This window comes from Ascaphus truei, unplaced genomic scaffold (genome assembly GCF_040206685.1).
Source record: "Ascaphus truei isolate aAscTru1 unplaced genomic scaffold, aAscTru1.hap1 HAP1_SCAFFOLD_492, whole genome shotgun sequence".
Lineage (NCBI taxonomy): Eukaryota > Metazoa > Chordata > Amphibia > Anura > Ascaphidae > Ascaphus > Ascaphus truei.
In genome coordinates this window covers 1-23,918 of record NW_027456823.1, presented here as the reverse complement: position 1 = coordinate 23,918, position 23,918 = coordinate 1, and the positions used below count along the sequence as shown (strand labels likewise).

Below are 23,918 nucleotides of genomic sequence, written 5' to 3'. Positions count from 1 at the left end.
GTGTGTGTGTGTGTGTGTGTGTGTGTGTCTCAGTGTGTCTCAGTGTGTGTGTGTGTGTGTGTACACACAGGGGTGAGAGTGTGAGATGAACTTACCAAGGACTCTGCAGGGGTTCTGTGGGGGTATGCTGTCAGTGCAAGTGTGTGACAGTGAAGTAGGTGTGTGTCAGTGATGTCACTGTAAGTTTTGGCCAATGACAGTCGTGTGGGGCGGTGTGTGTCACAGTGGGGCGTACCTCTTGGGCAATGACAGTCGGGGTGGCCACGGACCAATCACATTCACCGCAGCTAGTACCAACCTTTGATTTTATATATTAAGATTAACAACCGTTGAATCACTTTTGAATTTTGTTATATAAAATAAATTAACTTACTCATTGTTAACAGTTCTTTAGTCCAATTGAATGTATTATTTTTTTGTGTCCTATTCTTGGACTGATTCTCTGAACAAATCAATGTGGTCCTCATAACAATATGCAATTGATGTTATTGATACTATGTGTTTTGCATTGTATATTAGTTAATTATATATTGGATTAATTAATATATGCAAAGTACCGCCCTATAAATACTGTGAAGGGGCGTTCAATGGGTAACCCCTGATGAAGTCATCATAGATGACGAAACGCGTAGGGCGTGGTTTGACAGAAGCCGTCACTTGCCCATGAACTCTGGTACTGCTGGACGAGAGACGCTGGTTCCTGTTCTCCTATAATATCGCTGCGGAACTGAGACCTTGGAGCTGCTGGTTCCCGGAGGGACTCTGTGCGCAGGGCGCCGAGTTGGAAGGACGTCACTTCCGGCCATCCGGCTGCATGTAGGAGAGACACGAGAGGACGCCATTGCTCAAATCGGACGGCGTTGCTGGCACACGAGAGCCAATCTCGTATCTGCTTACAATTTCAGTACTCCTGTGAGTGGGCAATTGCCTGATTTTAAGCTCTATAAACACTTGTTATCACGTTAATGCACTAGGTGTGCGCCTGTTTTCTTTTCTTCTTTTTTCAGAGGTACAAAATCGGGGAATAGTGAACCCCTTGAAACGGGCTGCCAAATACCTGGAGGATATTACTTTTGGAACGGGACTTTGTTTTTTTTCAGAGGTTATTTATAAAGGTTTTTTATTTAATATTTTTTTATATTCATTTTTGACATTATACTGAAGTATTTTTCATTTTTATTATTTAGTATGTAGGTGTTTTATTAACATCATATTTACTATTTTACATTCTTTGTTAATACTGGTTCACAGTTTTATTTTGCTATCATCTTACCACCCCACTGGACGCATTTACAGAAGGGTAAACTAGTTCTTCAAATCCATAGCTTTGTTCGGGATATATTAGAGGCGCTACTTCATTTTCCTTTGTTTCTTTTGTTATTATATATATATATATATATATATATATATATATATATATATATATATATATATATATATATATGCAAATACAACTGTATGCTCATCTGCATGTCTTAGGCAGGTCTGCAACCCCGCCTTTCCCCATTATCACCCAGCATACAGCACTTCCACTGCAGCAAGGGATTCTGGGAAATGACATGCAAATGAGCACACTTTTTGCCTCAAAAAAAACATTTTTAACATGGTTCCCTATAGGCTTAAGCTTGCTGCATGGTCACAGCTTTGAGCACAGCCAGGGTTAAGGTGCATACCCAGAAAACCCACCCACCCACAGACAGCTGTTTCGACCTTAATGGGTCTCATCAGTGGGGGGTTGATTCTAACTGGGTATGCAGAGAGGCTATGGGATAGGCTATGGGATAGGCTATACCATAATACTGAGTTAAGTTATGGTGAGTAAAAAAAGTGACAAAAACTCTCCACAGGAAAGCAAATATGCAAATACTTATATAACCACACACACACACACACACACACACACACACACACACACACACACACACACACACACACGTGTTACAATTGCACGGAGCAGCTGCCAGGCCTACTTTCACTGCCCGCGTAATTAACCCCCCCCCCCCACACACACACTTTGTTACAACAACAAACACGGTGTTACCCTTCACAGCGCCCTGACATGTGTCATGTATCCCGACATGTGAGCCACTTCTGCTCCCAGCATTGAGAGCCAGGGTGCTCGTGCTAATTAGAGTGAAAGCTCCTCGGAGCAGGGACTCCTCTTCCTTAATGTTACTTCTATGTCTGAAGCACTTATTCCCATGATTTGTTATTTGTATTATGTGTTATTTATATGATTGTCACGTGTGTTACTGCTGTGACGCGCTATGTACATTAATGCGCTATATAAATAAAGACATACAATTTCACTGGAGTCGTTTAAGCATGGGTTAGTCCTGCGCGGGCGCCAACCGATCGACACCCAAAAAGCAGTCCAGCCAGGAACCGCCCGAGGAACGGCATGGGTTAGTCCTGCCCGGGCGCCAACCGATCAACACCCGAGGAGCAGTCCAGCCAGGAACCGCCCGAGGAACGGCATGGGATAGTTCTGCCCGGGCGCCAACCGATCGACACCCGAGGAGCAGTCCAGCCAGGAACCGTCCAAGGAACGGTATGTGTTAGTCCTGCCCGGGGCGCCAACCGATTGACACCCGAGGAGCAGTCCAGCCAGGAACCGCCCGAGGAACGGCATGGGATAGTTCTGCCCGGGCGCCAACCGATCAACACCCGAGGAGCAGTCCAGCCAGGAACCGCCCGAGGAACGGCATGGGATAGTTCTGCCCGGGCGCCAACCGATCGACACCCGAGGAGCAGTCCAGCCAGGAACCGTCCGAGGAACGGTATGGGTTAGTCCTGCCCGGGCGCCAACCGATTGACACACCGAGGAGCAGTCCAGCCAGGACCCGCCCGAGGAACGGCATGGGATAGTTCTGCCCGGGCGCCAACCGATCAACACCCGAGGAGCAGTCCAGCCAGGAACCGCCCGAGGAACGGCATGGGATAGTTCTGCCCGGGCGCCAACCGATCGACACCCGAGGAGCAGTCCAGCCAGGAACCGTCCGAGGAACGGTATGGGTTAGTCCTGCCCGGGCGCCAACCGATTGACACACCGAGGAGCAGTCCAGCCAGGACCCGCCCGAGGAACGGCATGGGATAGTTCTGCCCGGGCGCCAACCGATCAACACCCGAGGAGCAGTCCAGCCAGGAACCGCCCGAGGAACGGCATGGGATAGTTCTGCCCGGGCGCCAACCGATCGACACCCGAGGAGCAGTCCAGCCAGGAACCGTCCGAGGAACGGTATGGGTTAGTCCTGCCCGGGCGCCAACCGATTGACACACCGAGGAGCAGTCCAGCCAGGAACCGCCCGAGGAACGGCATGGGATAGTTCTGCCCGGGCGCCAACCGATCGACACCCGAGGAGCAATCCAGCCAGGAACCGTCCGAGGAACGGTATGGGTTAGTCCTGCCCGGGCGCCAACCGATTGACACACCGAGGAGCAGTCCAGCCAGGAACCGCCCGAGGAACGGCATGGGATAGTTCTGCCCGGGCGCCAACCGATCGACACCCGAGGAGCAGTCCAGCCAGGAACCGCCCGAGGAACGGTATGTGTTAGTCCTGCCCGGGGCGCCAACCGATTGACACCCGAGGAGCAGTCCAGCCAGGAACCGCCCGAGGAACGGCATGGGATAGTTCTGCCCGGGCGCCAACCGATCGACACCCGAGGAGCAGTCCAGCCAGGAACCGTCCGAGGAACGGTATGGGTTAGTCCTGCCCGGGCGCCAACCGATCAACACCCGAGGAGCAGTCCAGCCAGGAACCGCCCGAGGAACGGCATGGGATAGTTCTGCCCGGGCGCCAACCGATCGACACCCGAGGAGCAATCCAGCCAGGAACCACCCGAGGAACGAATCTTCATTAAAATGAACATCCGAATTTCTAAACGCCAACCTATTGTGTGGAAGGGAATGGAGGAGCTTGCCGGATGGCTCCCTCATTACGCCAGAAGGCCCGATCGTGTGTCTGGAGACAGGGTGGACTAACTCCCGCTCCTCAAGGGCCACTGACAGGTCTGGGAGTCAGGATATCCCTGCTTTAGCACAGGTGGCTCAATCAGAATACCTGTGCTGAAGCAGAGGTATCCCTAATACTTGGCCTGTGGGGTGGCCCCTTGAAGACGGGAGTTGGTCCACCCCTGATTTACAGAAAGTTAAAAGATGTGGCACTCTTGCGTTATATGATGTACTGAGCCACGTTTGTGGCGTAAGGACTCCTCCAGTGTGTTATGGCTTTAACGTGTCCATGCTGTGTGGATAAAACGCTTCTTGTACACACGCCCCACAAGATTGACACCACCTTGTCTTGTTACCCTAAACTCGGCACAGCTGGGTTTGAGCCAAAATGGTCAGAACATCCCACATTGTCTGTGGAAAGATAGCGCGCATGCGCGCCATCTGGATTTGTAAGGGATATTACAAGGAAGTGCTGCCCACACAAGAGCCTCTCTCAGATAAAACATAGAACTCGCTGGCAGACAGGAAACACTTTCCACAGATCTGCTCATCCCACGGGCAGTACAAAGGAGTCGGGGGCATCCCTTATGGTCGGAGGAAAAGAGATTTCACCAGCAACAAAGGGAAGGGTTCTTTACAGTAAGGGCAGTTACAGTGTGGGATTAATTCCCCATGGAGACTGTGAGGGCAGATACAGGAGATATGTGTAAGGAAAGGGATCTTTACAGTAAGGGCAGTTACAGTGAGGGATTCATTCCCCATGGAGACTGTGAGGGCAGATACAGGAGATATGTGTAAGGAAAGGGATCTTTACAGTAAGGGCAGTTACAGTGCGGGACTCATTCCCTATGGAGACTGTGAGGGCAGATACTGGAGATATGTGTAAGGAAAGGGATCTTTACAGTAAGGGCAGTTACAGTGCGGGACTCATTCCCCATGGAGACTGTGAGGGCAGATACAGGAGATGTGTGTAAGAAAAGGGATCTTTACAGTAAGGGCAGTTACAGTGCGGGATTCATTCCCCATGGAGACTGTGAGGGCAGATACAGGAGATATGTGTAAGGAAAGGGATCTTTACAGTAAGGGCAGTTACAGTGCGGGATTCATTACCCATTGAGACTGTGAGGGCAGATACAGGAGATATGTGTAAGGAAAGGGATCTTTACAGTAAGGGCAGTTACAGTGCGGGATTCATTCCCCATGGAGACTGTGAGGGCAGATACAGGAGATATGTGTAAAGAAAGGGATCTTTACAGTAAGGGCAGTTACAGTGCGGGACTCATTCCCCATGGAGACTGTGAGGGCAGATACAGGAGATATGTGTAAGGAAAGGTTGGACACCTTGTTAGACAGGAAAGGTATACAGGGATATACCTAATAAGTAACATGGGAGGGACGGTGACCCAGGGAGAAAGCTGATGGCCATTACTGGGGTCAGGAAGGAATATATTCCCCCTTATGAGACAGCATTGGATAATGTGTCACTGGGGCTGTGTGTTTGCCTTCCTCTGGGCCACCATACTGTCATTACACATACAGGATAGCGTATCTGTCGTCTACATTTACCATAGGGTGAACTCGCTGGGCGTATGTCTGTTTTGAACCTCATCAACTGGATGTTTTCCCATAATCCTGACTGTGTGCCTAACATAATGGGCGCCTCTCAGTTTCAACGAATCTTTTCAGCCAGTGTAACTCAGCAGCTACAATGTATCCTGATATTACTACGGTAACATCATCTGCTGTTACAGCGTGCAGCTCTAACTGCCGGGAACACTGGCAACACATTATCACAGACAAAGATCGTGCAGTGCAGGGGAGGTGGGCTAAAGCCTTGCTATACAAATCAAGTGTATTAAAACTCATTAGGAGTTGAAAAAGAGAGTCACTATTATCTAACACGACAACGGATTTCTTTCCATCAGAACATAACATGTCCCATGGTCGGCTGCTTTAAACGGCAATAATCTGGACTACAGAAGAAGTGGGGGGGGGGGGGGGGGGGGGACGTCGATGCCGAGAGCAGCAGTACAAAATCACGCCTGCAAAAAAAGGACGAGAACATCTTCATTGAGGTGGTACCAAACAGAATGACTCTGTGCCTAGGACACACTAGCAAGCGAGAGGTCTCTCAATTAATTAAAGCTGCCGCCCAAGCAGAACGTGTTTTTATTTTAATTTGTTTACCTCTTTAATCTGTGCATCAACACAACCCACACAATGATCAGTAATTAGCTAAGTTGCTGAACGATCCGTTCTTCTGCGATCGATCGGCGAAGATTCGGCTCGGGGGGGTTCACTAAATGTCTCTCAGTGCAGCAGAAGAGGACCAAAGATGCAAAGTTCTGTGGGGAAGATCATGTGACCAGGCAGTCACTCGATACAATTGGTGCCACTGCTAGAGAGAGGGCGGGGCTCAAAAAGGGGCGTGCCAGAGCCTGCTTCAGAAGAGGAAGGGGATGCGACTTTGTAAATGGTTGCCATAGAAACAAAAAAATGCTTGTTACGTTATAATACATTAAAAAAAATGTCATTCAGAGTTGTTGTTGTTTTGTATATAAAAACGCCACCAGTACTTTCTCAGAGTACAGAAAGGGTTTATAACCCGCGGGATATCGCTTGGCCCTGCAGCTTTAATCGCGGTGCCGCTGGCTTACCTGGGAGCGGGTTGGGGGGCTGGCAGGCGGGACCCTCCTCGATCGCCTCCATGCACGACACAGATCCCTGTTGAGACACAAATGCAGAAAAGAAACGTTGATTTTCCTGGGATTTGTTTTTTTTTTCCCCCTCTCTTTCCTTTCTCCCTACACCCGGTTCGAATAGCGGTTTTGTCCTTGCACAGACGGCGGGTTCTGCTCTTTACGGTGACATCACTGCGCGCGGATAATCTGCGCGCTCATTCCCACGCGGACAGTCTGGTGGCCGCGGAGGGGTTTGGGGTTTGTTTGCCCGTCTGGGAACACAAGAAACAGGAATCCCATACAAAATCCTTTAGGGCACGGGGTGGGACCCGCCAGTCTTCAAGAGCCACCAACAGGCTAGGAATTAGGGATAGCCCTGCTTCAGCACAGGTCCAAGGCAGACACTCATTGAGCCACCTGTGATGACGCTGGGACCCATACCGCCCCCTGTGCTGAAGCAGTGAAATACTGACCCGTTGGTGGCCCCTGAGGACTGGAGCTGGCCACCCCGGCCTTAGGGGAGAGTCAGGCCAACATGCCGCTTTATCGCCAGTCTACACGGTGCTTTGTAACGCAGCCTCGGGGTGCGACAATGTACACACCATCATCGCATCGTGCCAGGAGTGCGCGCGGCGCTTTGTAACAAGGCAAAGAGCGGGCAAACATCATCAGGCAGAGGGAGGGCCTGTCCCCAAGAGCTTACACTCTAAGCGGTATGTTAGGAGGAAGAGTGCACACACAGATTTGCGGTCTCCGCTTCCCGCTGTGCGACTGATTAAACACGTGAAGAGACCAGTACGCACTGCCTGGGACACGGATACCTCCAACGCACCGCGTCTCACACACACACACACACAGACACAGACACAGACACAGACACAGACACACACACACACGTTGTTCGATTAGATATTATTATATTTTGTACCAGGAGGGGGGGGGGGGAGACTCGGCTCCAGTTTTCAAGCGTTCTCCTCCTTTCCCCCCCTGCCCCCTCCCCCCCCCCCCCCCCCCCAACAGGTCTTCAGGATATCCCAGCTTCAGCATAGGTGGCTCAGTCAAAGACTGAGCCACTTGTGCTGAAGCAGTGGCTGATCTACCTGTGCTGAAGCCGCCCCCTCAAACCCCCCCTCCCCCGGAGACAGGCCGCCCCCTCAAACCCCCCCTCCCCCGGAGACAGGCCGCCCCCAGAGAAAGGCCACCCCTAAAAAAAACCCGGAGACAGGCCGTCTCCTCAAAACCACCCCAGAGACAGGTCCCCACCAAACAGGGCTCCCCTGTAACCCCCCACGACAGGCGGTGCGTTAAAGGAAAAAACGTGCATTAAAAAACCCATTGACGACACTGTATAGGAATCACATATAACCGGCAGTATTATTAGGAGGGATTCGGAGGTTATACTCGGGCAAACCACTGCGTGTCCGGAGACAAAGGCGGCACCATATATACCCCGGGGTGGGGGGGGGGAGGGGGCACGGATATACAGTAACCCGGCAGGGGGGAAAGGAGACGGGTTAATAAAACCCCCTCCCCCATACAGCAAACAATCCCACGGTATGAGCCCATTCACACGTCTCAGCCAGGTCTGCCACCCTGCCCTTCCCCGTTATCTCTTCGCACACACTGCAGCCGGGGATTCTGGGTAAGGACGTGCAAATGAGCACACCGCCTCCCCTCCTCGCCGCTTTTCCTTTGTAACACGGGACCCGCACCATACTGAGATGATAGTGGGCGTGCGCGTCGGGGTGCCTCTCGCCCCCGAGCGCTGGGCGATCTCCGCTTCCGAGCGACTGTGGAGGCGCGGCGATGGGCCGCGCTACCGATCCACGCGAGTACCGCGTCACGCGAGTGGTACAGCCAATGAGGGCAAACCAGCCTGGTGACGCCGCTCTGCATCGCTGGCGCGGTCGCTCGCGCTTTGGGCGGGCCTCATAGGGAAGAAGCACGTTGTTTTCGCCGTCGCCGCCAGCCGTATAATCTCAGCCTAAGCTTCCCCCCGCCGCCTTACATTGCCCATTCATCCCAGCCTGGGGTGACGGAAGTGCAGAGCCCGCAGTCCTACTCACAGACAGCCCTTACCACCTCTTTGGGTCTAGTCCGTGCGAGGTTGGTCACTGCCTTGGCCACGTCAAGCTACAACCGGACACCACATAAGTGACCCCGCCCCCCCCCCCCCCTCCGGGTGTGTGCAGTGAAACGCGCAGTGAAACGTGCGCTGTGCCCAAAGCCAGTATGGAAAGCCTGCACTACCCGGCTGCGTTTAGCGCTGACCCGCTCTGATCTCTCCCCAGCCACAAGCTTCAGCGGAGGAGAAAACTGCTTCAGCGGAGGAGAGCTGGATTTCAACCTTCCCCGGCACCACAATCCGCCGCTTTGCTTAAGCAAACTCCACCCTCCCCTCCGGCAGCAGCGGGGAACGCAGACGGGCCGCGCAGACGGGCCGCGCAGACGGGCCGCGCAGACTGGCCGCGCACGAGCCCGGGGAGGCGGGGTGAGAGCCCAGCGCCACGTTATTTCGGCCCCACCACGGCTATTCTGAGGCGTGATGCCGGGAAGGGGAGAAACACTCGGATAGGAAAAGGGGCGATTGGGGGTGGGGGGGGCTCACACAAACTGCAGGCCGGGCGGATGAGGAGTACGTGGTACGTGGTACGTGGCTCTTGTTCTGCAAACAAAGGCCGAGAAAAGGATGGAAAATGTTGACGGTATAAATAATACATTTTTCTGATTATTCAGAAGGCCGTGGGAACCGCATTCATCATTCAAACGTGTGAAATAAACTCTGTGTACAGACACATACATATATACACACACATATACATACACATATATATATATACACACATATATATACACACATATACATACACATATATATATACACACATATATATACACACATATACATACACACACACAGTGGTTTGTTTAACAGGGGGAGGTGTGAGGCGTTCCCGGCTCCTCTATCGGCCGCTGTGTGTCAGTCAGTGTGTATCTGTGACTGACACACACACACACACACACACACACACCTTCTCAATTGGGAGCAGGGGTGGGCAGAGTCATGGAGCGCTCCTTCTTGCTCCCCCGCCTCGCTCCGACCCGCGTTTTCCCCTCGTTACACGCGCGCACACGCACACACGCACACATCACGTGTGAGCACATTCGCAGGTCTCAGCCAGGTCTGCGGCCCCCCCGCCTTTCCCCATTATCTCTTAGCATACAGCGCTTCCGCTCAGAGCCAGGGATTCTGGGTAATGACACGCGAATGAGCGCTCGCAGAGTGTAACTTCTTATCCGTCCACTGTAAGGCGGAGATTACACTGTGCGCTTGAGTGCGTGCGGTGTGGCGCGCGCCCGGCGCTCAAGCGTTCTCTGCACATACTGTTTCAGGTGATGCGGGGAGCGTGGCTATGACATCACCGAGCTGCTTCGTCGGGATTGGCTGAACCGCTCACGTGGCGCGACCGTCGCTTGAAAAAGACACATTTCTTTCGTCTTTTCCAAACACTGTTGCGCTATCGTGCTCTGTCGTGAGCGCGCTCCAGGGGCGGCGTCTAAGAGATCCTGCAACGTGTACTTGGCGCGCGTGTGCGCCATCGCACACAGTATAAGCTCAGCCTAACGTGGGACCCCTATAAGGCTACGGCCATAGTGATCGCGACGGCGCGCAGGAGGGCGCGAGCACAGACGCGCCTCTATGAGCAGAGGCGCCGGCGCTCGCGAACCAGCTCTGTGACGTCACGGCCGCGCCCACCCCGACACGCCTCCCCGTCTCCTCTGCATGAAGGACACAGATCTCTCCGGAAGCCGAGCGAACGCGGGCGCCACACACACACACACACACACAATGAAATAATTAGTAATTTATCACGCAGAATAAATAATCGGTGCGTCCCGTGATGAATCCGCCATGTTGTCCTCTAAACAAAGTGACTGTGCAGTGTTTACACAACGCACCGCGGAGACACGGAGAGCGTCAGCGAAATGTGATCTGCTCTGCCTCTGAAAACACTGGTAATGTGGTCACTGTCACCCAACTCCACAGCGCCCCAGGTCCTCCTCCAGTGTTAACCGCCTCACGTCCAGATGTGCTGGGGACCAGCAGGCACCGGGCGAGGGCGTCTCACCACCGCCTCACATCCAGATGTGCTGGAAACCAGCAGGCACCGGGAGAAGGCGTCTCACCACCGCCGCACCCCCAGATGTGCTGGGGACCAGCAGGCACCGGGCGAAGGCGTCTCCCCACCGCCTCACCCCCAGATGTGCTGGAAACCAGCAGGCACCGGGCGAGGGCGTCTCCCCACCGCCTCACCCCCAGATGTGCTGGAAACCAGCAGGCACCGGGCGAGGGCGTCTCCCCACCGCCTCACCCCCAGATGTGCTGGAAACCAGCAGGCGCCGGGAGAAGGCGTCTCCCCACCGCCGCACCCCCAGATGTGCTGGAAACCAGCAGGCGCCGGGCGAGGGCGTCTCCCCACCGCCTCACCCCCAGATGTGCTGGAAACCAGCAGGCACCGGGCGAAGGCGTCTCCCCACCGCCTCAACCCCAGATGTGCTGGAAACCAGCAGGCACCGGGCGAGGGCGTCTCCCCACCGCCTCAACCCCAGATGTGCTGGAAACCAGCAGGCACCGGGAGAAGGCGTCTCCCCACCGCCTCACCCCCAGATGTGCTGGAAACCAGCAGGCACCGGGCGAGGGCGTCTCCCCACCGCCTCACCCCCAGATGTGCTGGAAACCAGCAGGCAGCGGGCGAGGGCGTCTCCCCACCGCCTCACCCCCAGATGTGCTGGAAACCAGCAGGCACCGGGCGAGGGCGTCTCCCCACCGCCTCACCCCCAGATGTGCTGGAAACCAGCAGGCACCGGGAGAAGGCGTCTCCCCACCGCCTCACCCCCAGATGTGCTGGAAACCAGCAGGCACCGGGCGAGGGCGTCTCCCCACCGCCTCACCCCCAGATGTGCTGGAAACCAGCAGGCACCGGGCGAGAGCGTCTCACCACCGCCTCACCCCCAGATGTGCTGGAAACCAGCAGGCACCGGGCGAGGGCGTCTCCCCACCGCCGCACCCCCAGATGTGCTGGAAACCAGCAGGCACCGGGCGAAGGCGTCTCCCCACCGCCTCACCCCCAGATGTGCTGGAAACCAGCAGGCACCGGGCGAGGGCGTCTCCCCACCGCCTCACCCCCAGATGTGCTGGAAACCAGCAGGCACCGGGCGAGGGCGTCTCCCCACCGCCTCACCCCCAGATGTGCTGGAAACCAGCAGGCGCCGGGAGAAGGCGTCTCCCCACCGCCGCACCCCCAGATGTGCTGGAAACCAGCAGGCGCCGGGCGAGGGCGTCTCCCCACCGCCTCACCCCCAGATGTGCTGGAAACCAGCAGGCACCGGGCGAGGGCGTCTCCCCACCGCCTCACCCCCAGATGTGCTGGAAACCAGCAGGCGCCGGGAGAAGGCGTCTCCCCACCGCCTCACCCCCAGATGTGCTGGAAACCAGCAGGCACCGGGCGAGGGCGTCTCCCCACCGCCTCACCCCCAGATGTGCTGGAAACCAGCAGGCACCGGGCGAGAGCGTCTCACCACCGCCTCACCCCCAGATGTGCTGGAAACCAGCAGGCACCGGGCGAGGGCGTCTCCCCACCGCCGCACCCCCAGATGTGCTGGAAACCAGCAGGCACCGGGCGAGGGCGTCTCCCCACCGCCGCACCCCCAGATGTGCTGGAAACCAGCAGGCACCGGGCGAGGGCGTCTCCCCACCGCCTCACCCCCAGATGTGCTGCAAACCAGCAGGCACCGGGCGAGGGCGTCTCCCCACCGCCTCACCCCCAGATGTGCTGGAAACCAGCAGGCACCGGGCGAGGGCGTCTCCCCACCGCCTCACCCCCAGATGTGCTGGAAACCAGCAGGCACCGGCGAGGGCGTCTCCCCACCACCTCACCCCCAGATGTGTTGGAAACCAGCAGGCGCCGGGAGAGGGCGTCTCCCCACCGCCTCACCCCCAGATGTGCTGGAAACCAGCAGGCACCGGGCGAGGGCGTCTCCCCACCGCCTCACCCCCAGATGTGCTGGAAACCAGCAGGCACCGGGCGAGGGCGTCTCCCCACCGCCTCACCCCCAGATGTGCTGGAAACCAGCAGGCACCGGGCGAGGGCGTCTCCCCACCGCCTCACCCCCAGATGTGCTGGAAACCAGCAGGCACCGGGCGAGGGCGTCTCCCCACCGCCTCACCCCCAGATGTGCTGGAAACCAGCAGGCACCGGGAGAAGGCGTCTCCCCACCGCCTCACCCCCAGATGTGCTGGAAACCAGCAGGCACCGGGCGAGGGCGTCTCCCCACCGCCGCACCCCCAGATGTGCTGGAAACCAGCAGGCACCGGGCGAGGGCGTCTCCCCACCGCCTCACCCCCAGATGTGCTGGAAACCAGCAGGCACCGGGCGAGGGCGTCTCCCCACCGCCTCACCCCCAGATGTGCTGGAAACCAGCAGGCACCGGGCGAGGGCGTCTCCCCACCGCCTCACCCCCAGATGTGCTGGAAACCAGCAGGCACCGGGAGAGGGCGTCTCCCCACCGCCGCACCCCCAGATGTGCTGGAAACCAGCAGGCACCGGGCGAGGGCGTCTCCCCACCGCCTCACCCCCAGATGTGCTGGAAACCAGCAGGCACCGGGAGAGGGCGTCTCACCACCGCCTCACCCCCAGATGTGCTGGAAACCAGCAGGCACCGGGCGAGGGCGTCTCCCCACCGCCTCACCCCCAGATGTGCTGGAAACCAGCAGGCACCGGGCGAGGGCGTCTCCCCACCGCCTCACCCCCAGATGTGCTGGAAACCAGCAGGCACCGGGCGAGGGCGTCTCCCCACCGCCTCACCCCCAGATGTGCTGGAAACCAGCAGGCACCGGGCGAGGGCGTCTCCCCACCGCCTCACCCCCAGATGTGCTGGAAACCAGCAGGCACCGGGCGAGGGCGTCTCCCCACCGCCTCACCCCCAGATGTGCTGGAAACCAGCAGGCACCGGGCGAGGGCGTCTCCCCACCGCCTCACCCCCAGATGTGCTGCAAACCAGCAGGCAGCGGGCGAGGGCGTCTCCCCACCGCCTCACCCCCAGATGTGCTGGAAACCAGCAGGCACCGGGCGAGGGCGTCTCCCCACCGCCTCACCCCCAGATGTGCTGGAAACCAGCAGGCACCGGGCGAGGGCGTCTCCCCACCGCCTCACCCCCAGATGTGCTGGAAACCAGCAGGCACCGGGCGAGGGCGTCTCCCCACCGCCTCACCCCCAGATGTGCTGGAAACCAGCAGGCGCCGGGCGAGGGCGTCTCCCCACCGCCTCACCCCCAGATGTGCTGGAAACCAGCAGGCACCGGGAGAAGGCGTCTCCCCACCGCCTCACCCCCAGATGTGCTGGAAACCAGCAGGCACCGGGTGAGGGCGTCTCCCCACCGCCTCACCCCCAGATGTGCTGGAAACCAGCAGGCACCGGGAGAAGGCGTCTCCCCACCGCCTCACCCCCAGATGTGCTGGAGACCAGCAGGCACCGGGCGAGGGCGTCTCACCACCCGCCTCACCCCCAGATGTGCTGGAAACCAGCAGGCGCCGGGCGAGGGCGTCTCCCCACCGCCTCACCCCCAGATGTGCTGGAAACCAGCAGGCGCCGGGCGAGGGCGTCTCCCCACCGCCTCACCCCCAGATGTGCTGGAAACCAGCAGGCACCGGGCGAGGGCGTCTCCCCACCCGCCTCACCCCCAGATGTGCTGGAAACCAGCAGGCACCGGGCGAGGGCGTCTCCCCACCGCCTCACCCCCAGATGTGCTGGAAACCAGCAGGCGCCGGGCGAGGGCGTCTCCCCACCGCCTCACCCCCAGATGTGCTGGAAACCAGCAGGCACCGGGCGAGGGCGTCTCCCCACCGCCTCACCCCCAGATGTGCTGGAAACCAGCAGGCACCGGGAGAAGGCGTCTCCCCACCGCCTCACCCCCAGATGTGCTGGAAACCAGCAGGCACCGGGCGAGGGCGTCTCCCCACCGCCTCACCCCCAGATGTGCTGGAAACCAGCAGGCGCCGGGAGAAGGCGTCTCCCCACCGCCTCACCCCCAGATGTGCTGGAAACCAGCAGGCACCGGGCGAGGGCGTCTCCCCACCGCCTCACCCCCAGATGTGCTGGAAACCAGCAGGCACCGGGAGAAGGCGTCTCCCCACCGCCTCACCCCCAGATGTGCTGGAAACCAGCAGGCAGCGGGCGAGGGCGTCTCCCCACCACCTCACCCCCAGATGTGCTGGAAACCAGCAGGCACCGGGCGAGGGCGTCTCCCCACCGCCTCACCCCCAGATGTGCTGGAAACCAGCAGGCACCGGGCGAGGGCGTCTCCCCACCGCCTCACCCCCAGATGTGCTGGAAACCAGCAGGCACCGGGCGAGGGCGTCTCACCACCGCCTCACCCCCAGATGTGCTGGAAACCAGCAGGCACCGGGCGAGGGCGTCTCCCCACCGCCGCACCCCCAGATGTGCTGGAAACCAGCAGGCACCGGGCGAGGGCGTCTCCCCACCGCCTCCCCCCCAGATGTGCTGGAAACCAGCAGGCACCGGGAGAAGGCGTCTCCCCACCGCCGCACCCCCAGATGTGCTGGAAACAAGCAGGCACCGGGCGAGGGCGTCTCCCCACCGCCTCACCCCCAGATGTGCTGGAAACCAGCAGGCACCGGGCGAAGGCGTCTCCCCACCGCCTCACCCCCAGATGTGCTGGAAACCAGCAGGCACCGGGCGAGGGCGTCTCCCCACCGCCTCACCCCCAGATGTGCTGGAAACCAGCAGGCACCGGGCGAAGGCGTCTCCCCACCGCCTCACCCCCAGATGTGCTGGAAACCAGCAGGCACCGGGAGAAGGCGTCTCCCCACCGCCTCACCCCCAGATGTGCTGGAAACCAGCAGGCACCGGGAGAAGGCGTCTCCCCACCGCCTCACCCCCAGATGTGCTGGAAACCAGCAGGCGCCGGGAGAAGGCGTCTCCCCACCGCCTCACCCCCAGATGTGCTGGAAACCAGCAGGCACCGGGAGAAGGCGTCTCCCCACCGCCTCACCCCCAGATGTGCTGGAAACCAGCAGGCACCGGGCGAGGGCGTCTCCCCACCGCCTCACCCCCAGATGTGCTGGAAACCAGCAGGCACCGGGCGAAGGCGTCTCCCCACCGCCTCACCCCCAGATGTGCTGGAAACCAGCAGGCACCGGGTGAAGGCGTCTCCCCACCGCCTCACCCCCAGATGTGCTGGAAACCAGCAGGCACCGGGAGAAGGCGTCTCCCCACCGCCTCACCCCCAGATGTGCTGGAAACCAGCAGGCACCGGGCGAGGGCGTCTCCCCACCGCCTCACCCCCAGATGTGCTGGAAACCAGCAGGCACCGGGTGAAGGCGTCTCCCCACCGCCTCACCCCCAGATGTGCTGCAAACCAGCAGGCACCGGGCGAGGGCGTCTCCCCACCGCCTCACCCCCAGATGTGCTGGAAACCAGCAGGCGCCGGGCGAGGGCGTCTCCCCACCGCCTCACCCCCAGATGTGCTGGAAACCAGCAGGCACCGGGCGAGGGCGTCTCCCCACCGCCTCACCCCCAGATGTGCTGGAAACCAGCAGGCACCGGGCGAAGGCGTCTCCCCCCCGCCTCACCCCCAGATGTGCTGGAAACCAGCAGGCACCGGGCGAAGGCGTCTCCCCACCGCCTCACCCCCAGATGTGCTGGAAACCAGCAGGCACCGGGCGAAGGCGTCTCCCCACCGCCTCACCCCCAGATGTGCTGGAAACCAGCAGGCACCGGGAGAAGGCGTCTCCCCCCCGCCTCACCCCCAGATGTGCTGGAAACCAGCAGGCACCGGGCGAGGGCGTCTCCCCCCCGCCTCACCCCCAGATGTGCTGGAAACCAGCAGGCACCGGGTGAAGGCGTCTCCCCACCGCCTCACCCCCAGATGTGCTGGAAACCAGCAGGCACCGGGTGAAGGCGTCTCACCACCGCCTCACCCCCAGATGTGCTGGAAACCAGCAGGCACCGGGCGAGGGCGTCTCCCCACCGCCTCACCCCCAGATGTGCTGGAAACCAGCAGGCACCGGGCGAGGGCGTCTCCCCACCGCCTCACCCCCAGATGTGCTGGAAACCAGCAGGCACCGGGCGAGGGCGTCTCCCCACCGCCTCACCCCCAGATGTGCTGGAAACCAGCAGGCACCGGGCGAGGGCTTCTCCCCACCGCCTCACCCCCAGATGTGCTGGAAACCAGCAGGCACCGGGCGAGGGCGTCTCCCCACCGCCGCACCCCCAGATGTGCTGGAAACCAGCAGGCACCGGGCGAGGGCGTCTCCCCACCGCCTCACCCCCAGATGTGCTGGAAACCAGCAGGCACCGGGAGAAGGCGTCTCACCACCGCCTCACCCCCAGATGTGCTGGAAACCAGCAGGCACCGGGCGAGGGCGTCTCCCCACCGCCTCACCCCCAGATGTGCTGGAAACCAGCAGGCACCGGGCGAGGGCGTCTCCCCACCGCCTCACCCCCAGATGTGCTGGGGACCAGCAGGCACCGGGCGAGGGCGACTCCCCACCGCCTCACCCCCAGATGTGCTGGAAACCAGCAGGCGCCGGGAGAGGGCGTCTCCCCACCCGCCTCACCCCCAGATGTGCTGGAAACCAGCAGGCACCGGGCGAGGGCGTCTCACCACCGCCTCACCCCCAGATGTGCTGGAAACCAGCAGGCACCGGGAGAGGGCGTCTCCCCACCGCCTCACCCCCAGATGTGCTGGAAACCAGCAGGCACCGGGCGAGGGCGTCTCACCACCGCCTCACCCCCAGATGTGCTGGAAACCAGCAGGCACCGGGCGAGGGCGTCTCCCCACCGCCTCACCCCCAGATGTGCTGGAGACCAGCAGGCACCGGGCGAGGGCGTCTCCCCACCGCCTCACCCCCAGATGTGCTGGAGACCAGCAGGCACCGGGCAAGGGCGTCTCCCCACCGCCTCACCCCCAGATGTGCTGGAAACCAGCAGGCACCGGGCGAGGGCGTCTCCCCACCGCCTCACCCCCAGATGTGCTGGAAACCAGCAGGCACCGGGCGAGGGCGTCTCCCCACCGCCTCACCCCCAGATGTGCTGGAAACCAGCAGGCACCGGGAGAAGGCGTCTCCCCACCGCCTCACCCCCAGATGTGCTGGAAACCAGCAGGCACCGGGAGAAGGCGTCTCACCACCCGCCTCACCCCCAGATGTGCTGGAAACCAGCAGGCACCGGGCGAAGGCGTCTCCCCACCGCCTCACCCCCAGATGTGCTGGAGACCAGCAGGCACCGGGCGAGGGCGTCTCCCCACCGCCTCACCCCCAGATGTGCTGGAGACCAGCAGGCACCGGGCAAGGGCGTCTCCCCACCGCCTCACCCCCAGATGTGCTGGAAACCAGCAGGCACCGGGCGAGGGCGTCTCACCCACCGCCTCACCCCCAGATGTGCTGGAAACCAGCAGGCACCGGGCGAGGGCTTCTCCCCACCGCCTCACCCCCAGATGTGCTGGAAACCAGCAGGCACCGGGCGAGGGCGTCTCCCCACCGCCTCACCCCCAGATGTGCTGGAAACCAGCAGGCACCGGGCGAGGGCGTCTCCCCACCCGCCTCACCCCCAGATGTGCTGGAAACCAGCAGGCACCGGGCGAGGGCGTCTCACCACCACCGCCTCACCCCCAGATGTGCTGGAAACCAGCAGGCACCGGGAGAAGGCGACTCCCCACCGCCTCACCCCCAGATGTGCTGGAAACCAGCAGGCACCGGGAGAAGGCGTCTCCCCACCGCCTCACCCCCAGATGTGCTGGAAACCAGCAGGCACCGGGCGAGGGCGTCTCCCCACCGCCTCACCCCCAGATGTGCTGGGGACCAGCAGGCACCGGGCGAGGGCGTCTCCCCACCGCCACACCCCCAGATGTGCTGGAAACCAGCAGGCACCGGGAGAAGGCGTCTCACCACCGCCTCACCCCCAGATGTGCTGGAAACCAGCAGGCACCGGGCGAAGGCGTCTCCCCACCGCCTCACCCCCAGATGTGCTGGAAACCAGCAGGCACCGGGCGAGGGCGTCTCCCCACCGCCGCACCCCCAGATGTGCTGGAAACCAGCAGGCACCGGGCGAGGGCGTCTCCCCACCGCCTCACCCCCAGATGTGCTGGAAACCAGCAGGCACCGGGCGAGGGCGTCTCACCACCGCCTCACCCCCCAGATGTGCTGGAAACCAGCAGACACCGGGCAGAGGGCGTCTCCCCACCGCCTCACCCCCAGATGTGCTGGAAACCAGCAGGCACCGGGCGAAGGCGTCTCCCCCACCGCCTCACCCCCAGATGTGCTGGAAACCAGCAGGCACCGGGCAAGGGCGTCTCCCCACCGCCTCACCCCCAGATGTGCTGGAAACCAGCAGGCACCGGGCGAGAGCGTCTCCCCACCGCCTCACCCCCAGATGTGCTGGAAACCAGCAGGCACCGGCGAAGGCGTCTCCCCACCGCCCTCACCCCCAGATGTGCTGGAAACCAGCAGGCACCGGGCGAGGGCTTCTCCCCACCGCCTCACCCCCCAGATGTGCTGGAAACCAGCAGGCACCGGGCGAAGGCGTCTCCCCACCGCCTCACCCCCAGATGTGCTGGAAACCAGCAGGCACCGGGCGAGGGCGTCTCACCACCGCCTCACCCCCAGATGTGCTGGAGACCAGCAGGCACCGGCGAAGGCGTCTCCCCACCGCCTCACCCCCAGATGTGCTGGAAACCAGCAGGCACCGGGCGAAGGCATCTCCCCACCGCCGCACCCCCAGATGTGCTGGAAACCAGCAGGCACCGGGTGAGGGCGTCTCACCACCGCCTCACCCCCAGATTTGCTGGAAACCAGCAGGCACCGGGCGAGGGCGTCTCCCCACCGCCTCACCCCCAGATGTGCTGGAAACCAGCAGGCACCGGGCGAAGGCGTCTCCCCACCGCCTCACCCCCAGATGTGCTGGAAACCAGCAGGCACCGGGCGAGGGCGTCTCCCCACCGCCTCACCCCCAGATGTGCTGCAAACCAGCAGGTACCGGGCGAGGGCGTCTCCCCACCGCCTCACCCCCAGATGTGCTGCAAACCAGCAGGCACCGGGAGAAGGCGTCTCCCCACCGCCTCACCCCCAGATGTGCTGGAAACCAGCAGGCACCGGGCGAGGGCGTCTCCCCACCGCCTCACCCCCAGATGTGCTGGAAACCAGCAGGCACCGGGCGAGGGCGTCTCACCACCGCCTCACCCCCAGATGTGCTGGAAACCAGCAGGCACCGGGAGAGGGCGTCTCCCCACCGCCTCACCCCAGATGTGCTGGAAACCAGCAGGCACCGGGCGAGGGCGTCTCCCCACCGCCTCACCCCCAGATGTGCTGGAAACCAGCAGGCACGGGCGAGGGCGTCTCCCCCACCGCCTCACCCCCAGATGTGCTGGAAACCAGCAGGCACCGGGGAGAAGGCGTCTCCCCACCGCCTCACCCCCAGATGTGCTGGAAACCAGCAGGCACCGGGCGAGGGCTTCTCCCCCACCGCCTCACCCCCCAGATGTGCTGGAAACCAGCAGGCACCGGGCGAGGGGCGTCTCCCCACCGCCTCACCCCCAGATGTGCTGGAAACCAGCAGGCACCGGGCGAGGGCATCTCACCCACCCGCCTCACCCCCAGATGTGCTGCAAACCAGCAGGTACGGGCGAGGGCGTCTCCCCACCGCCTCACCCCCAGATGTGCTTGCAAACCAGCAGGTACCGGGCGAAGGCATCTCCCCACCGCCTCACCCCCAGATGTGCTGGAAACCAGCAGGCACCGGGCGAGGGCGTCTCCCCACCGCCTCACCCCCAGATGTGCTGGAAACCAGCAGGCACCGGGCGAGGGCGGTCTCCCCACCGCCTCAACCCCAGATGTGCTGGAAACCAGCAGGCACCGGGCGAGGGCGTCTCCCCACCGCCTCACCCCCAGATGTGCTGGAAACCAGCAGGCACCGGGCGAAGGCGTCTCCCCACCGCCTCACCCCCAGATGTGCTGGAAACCAGCAGCACCGGGCGAGGGGCGTCTCCCCACCGCCTCACCCCCAGATGTGCTGGAAACCAGCAGGCACCGGGCGAGGGCGTCTCCCCCCACCGCCTCACCCCCAGATGTGCTGGAAACCAGCAGGCACCGGGGAGAAGGCGTCTCCCCACCGCCTCACCCCCAGATGTGCTGGAAACCAGCAGGTACCGGGCGAGGGCGTCTCCCCACCCGCCTCACCCCCAGATGTGCTGGAAACCAGCAGGCACCGGGCGAGGGCGTCTCCCCACCGCCGCACCCCCAGATGTGCTGGAAACCAGCAGGCACCGGGAGAAGGCGTCTCCCCCACGCCTCACCCCCAGATGTGCTGGAAACCAGCAGGCACCGGGTGAGGGCGTCTCCCCACCGCCTCACCCCCAGATGTGCTGGAAACCAGCAGGCATCGGGCGAGGGCGTCTCCCCCACCGCCGCACCCCCAGATGTGCTGGAAACCAGCAGGCACCGGGTGAGGGCGTCTCCCCCACCGCCTCACCCCCAGATGTGCTGGAAACCAGCAGGCACCGGGCGAGGGCGTCTCCCCACCGCCTCACCCCCAGATGTGCTGGAAACCAGCAGGCGCCGGGAGAAGGCGTCTCCCCACCGCCTCACCCCCAGATGTGCTGGAAACCAGCAGGCACCGGGCGAGGGCGTCTCCCCACCGCCTCCCCCCCAGATGTGCTGGAAACCAGCAGGCACCGGGCCGAGGGCGTCTCACCACCGCCTCACCCCCAGATGTGCTGGAAACCAGCAGGCACCGGGCGAGGGCGTCTCCCCCCCCGCCTCACCCCCAGATGTGCTGGAAACCAGCAGGCGCCGGGGAGAGGGCGTCTCCCCCCCGCCTCACCCCCAGATGTGCTGGAAACCAGCAGGCACCGGGAGAAGGCGTCTCCCCACCGCCTCACCCCCAGATGTGCTGGAAACCAGCAGGCGCCGGGAGAAGGCTTCTCCTAACGGGGAGAGAAGATTTCCGTTCTGTTTAAGCTTCCCTAAAATCACGCCGACCCAAGAAAAACCGCTAAAAAAGCACGAGGCGAGAGCGACACGCAAAGAAACGGCAGAGCGCGGCTTCCCTCGACACCAATGTATATTCCGGAGACGGAAGGGACCAGAAACCCGAGGCTGCGCGGTGGGGGCAAATGTAGCATTTTAGAATAAGACGCCTTGAATCGTCGGCTGGTTTATAGCCACCGGTTCTGCTTTAGTACGCGTCGTTTTAAAGCCAAGCGCACAAAGTATTTTACGGCTAAGCCGGCTGAAGCGTTGTAACCGTGCCCCGAGCGCGGCCTTTCATTCATCTCCGCGCGCACGGCTCACAGGGATTACTTACGCACGGATTACAGGAGAAGCCAGGACAGCGGGTTCACATCGGAGAGCAGGCGCAGCAGAACACAAGAACCCTCAAGGAAAAAAGGAGGCAAAGCAGATAACTGCTCGCCCCCCCTCCAAACAGGTAACTGCTCGCCCCCCTCCAAACAGGTAACTGCTCGCCCCCCTCCAAACAGGTAACTGCTCGCCCCCCTCCAAACAGATAACTGCTCGCCCCCCCTCCAAACATGTAACTGCTCGCCCCCCTCCAAACAGGTAACTGCTCGCCCCCCTCCAAACAGATAACTGCTCGCCCCCCCTCCAAACAGGTAACTGCTCGCCCCCCTCCAAACAGGTAACTGCTCGCCCCCCTCCAAACAGATAACTGCTCGCCCCCCTCCAAACAGGTAACTGCTCACCCCCCCTCCTAACAGGTAACTGCTCGCCCCCCCTCCAAACAGATAACTGCTCGCCCCCCTCCAAACAGGTAACTGCTCGCCCCCCTCCAAACAGGTAACTGCTCGCCCCCCTCCAAACAGATAACTGCTCGCCCCCCTCCAAACAGATAACTGCTCGCCCCCCTCCAAACAGATAACTGCTCGCCCCCCTCCAAACAGGTAACTGCTCGCACCCCTCCAAACAGGTAACTGCTCACCCCCCTCCAAACAGATAACTGCTCGCCCCCCTCCAAACAGGTAACTGATCGCCCCCCTCCAAACAGGTAACTGCTCGCACCCCAACAAAAACAGAAGTAAATGAACTCGTTCATTGCCAAAAATGTGCTTTATTCCTAGCACCCAACGGAAAAGCAGCTTTGTATATGATATCATGGGGACAGCACGCCGATAAAGTAGTGAGAAGGGAATAGGGGGGAGATGGAGAGAGGAGGGAGCGCAAGAGAGAGAGCGAGAGAGAGGGGGCAAGAGAGCGAGAGAGAGGGGGCAAGAGAGCGAGAGAGAGGGGGCAAGAGAGCGAGAGAGAGGGGGCAAGAGAGCGAGAGAGAGGGGGCAAGAGAGCGAGAGAGAGGGGGCAAGAGAGCGAGAGAGAGGGGGCAAGAGGGCGAGAGAGAGGGGGCAAGAGGGCGAGAGAGAGGGGGCAAGAGGGCGAGAGAGAGGGGGCAAGAGAGCGAGAGAGAGGGGGCAAGAGAGAGCGAGAGAGAGGGGGCAAGAGAGCGAGAGAGAGGGGGCAAGAGAGCGAGAGAGAGGGGCAAAAGAGCGAGAGAGAGGGGGCAAGAGAGCGAGAGAGAGGGGGCAAGAGAGCGAGAGAGAGGGGGCAAGAGAGCGAGAGAGAGGGGGGCAATGAGAGCGAGAGAGAGGGGGGCAAGAGAGCGAGAGAGAGGGGGCAAGAGAGCGAGAGAGAGGGGGCAAGAGGGCGAGAGAGAGGGGGCAAGAGGGCGAGAGAGAGGGGGCAAGAGGGCGAGAGAGAGGGGGCAAGAGGGGAGAGAGGAGAGGGGGCAAGCGGGGGCGAGCGAGAGGAGGGCGAGCGAGAGGGGGGCGGGGCGAGAGGGGGCGAGCGAGAGAGAGGGCAGAGAGAGAGAGAGAGGCTGAGAGAGAGAGAGAGAGAGAGAGGGCGAGAGAGAGAGAGAGAGAGGGCGAGAGAGAGAGAGAGAGAGGGCGAGAGAGAGAGAGAGAGAGGGCGAGAGAGAGAGAGAGAGAGAGGCGAGAGAGAGAGAGAGAGAGAGAGAGAGAGAGAGAGAAGAGAGAGAGAGAGAGAGAGAGAGAGAGAGAGAGAGAGGAGGAGAGAGAGGGACAGAGAGAGAGAGAGAGAGGGCGAGAGAGAGAGAGAGAGAGAGGGCGAGAGAGAGAGAGAGAGAGAGAGGGCGAGAGAGAGAGAGAGAGAGAGAGGGCGAGAGAGAGAGAGAGAGAGAGAGGGCGAGAGAGAGAGAGAGGGCGAGAGAGAGAGAGAGGCGAGAGAGAGAGAGAGGGCG

General features: G+C 61.1%; 1 protein-coding gene across 1 annotated transcript in view; it reads right to left on the bottom strand.

Moving 5' to 3' along the window:
* The window catches only part of TANC2 (tetratricopeptide repeat, ankyrin repeat and coiled-coil containing 2), a 274,744-nt gene extending 268,062 nt beyond the window's left edge, over window positions 1-6,682 (bottom strand). The window contains 1 exon segment of the mRNA XM_075584218.1: window positions 6,610-6,682. The gene's annotated coding sequence lies outside the window, so the exon portion shown is untranslated.
* Between the last annotated feature and the right edge of the window lie 17,236 nt (window positions 6,683-23,918).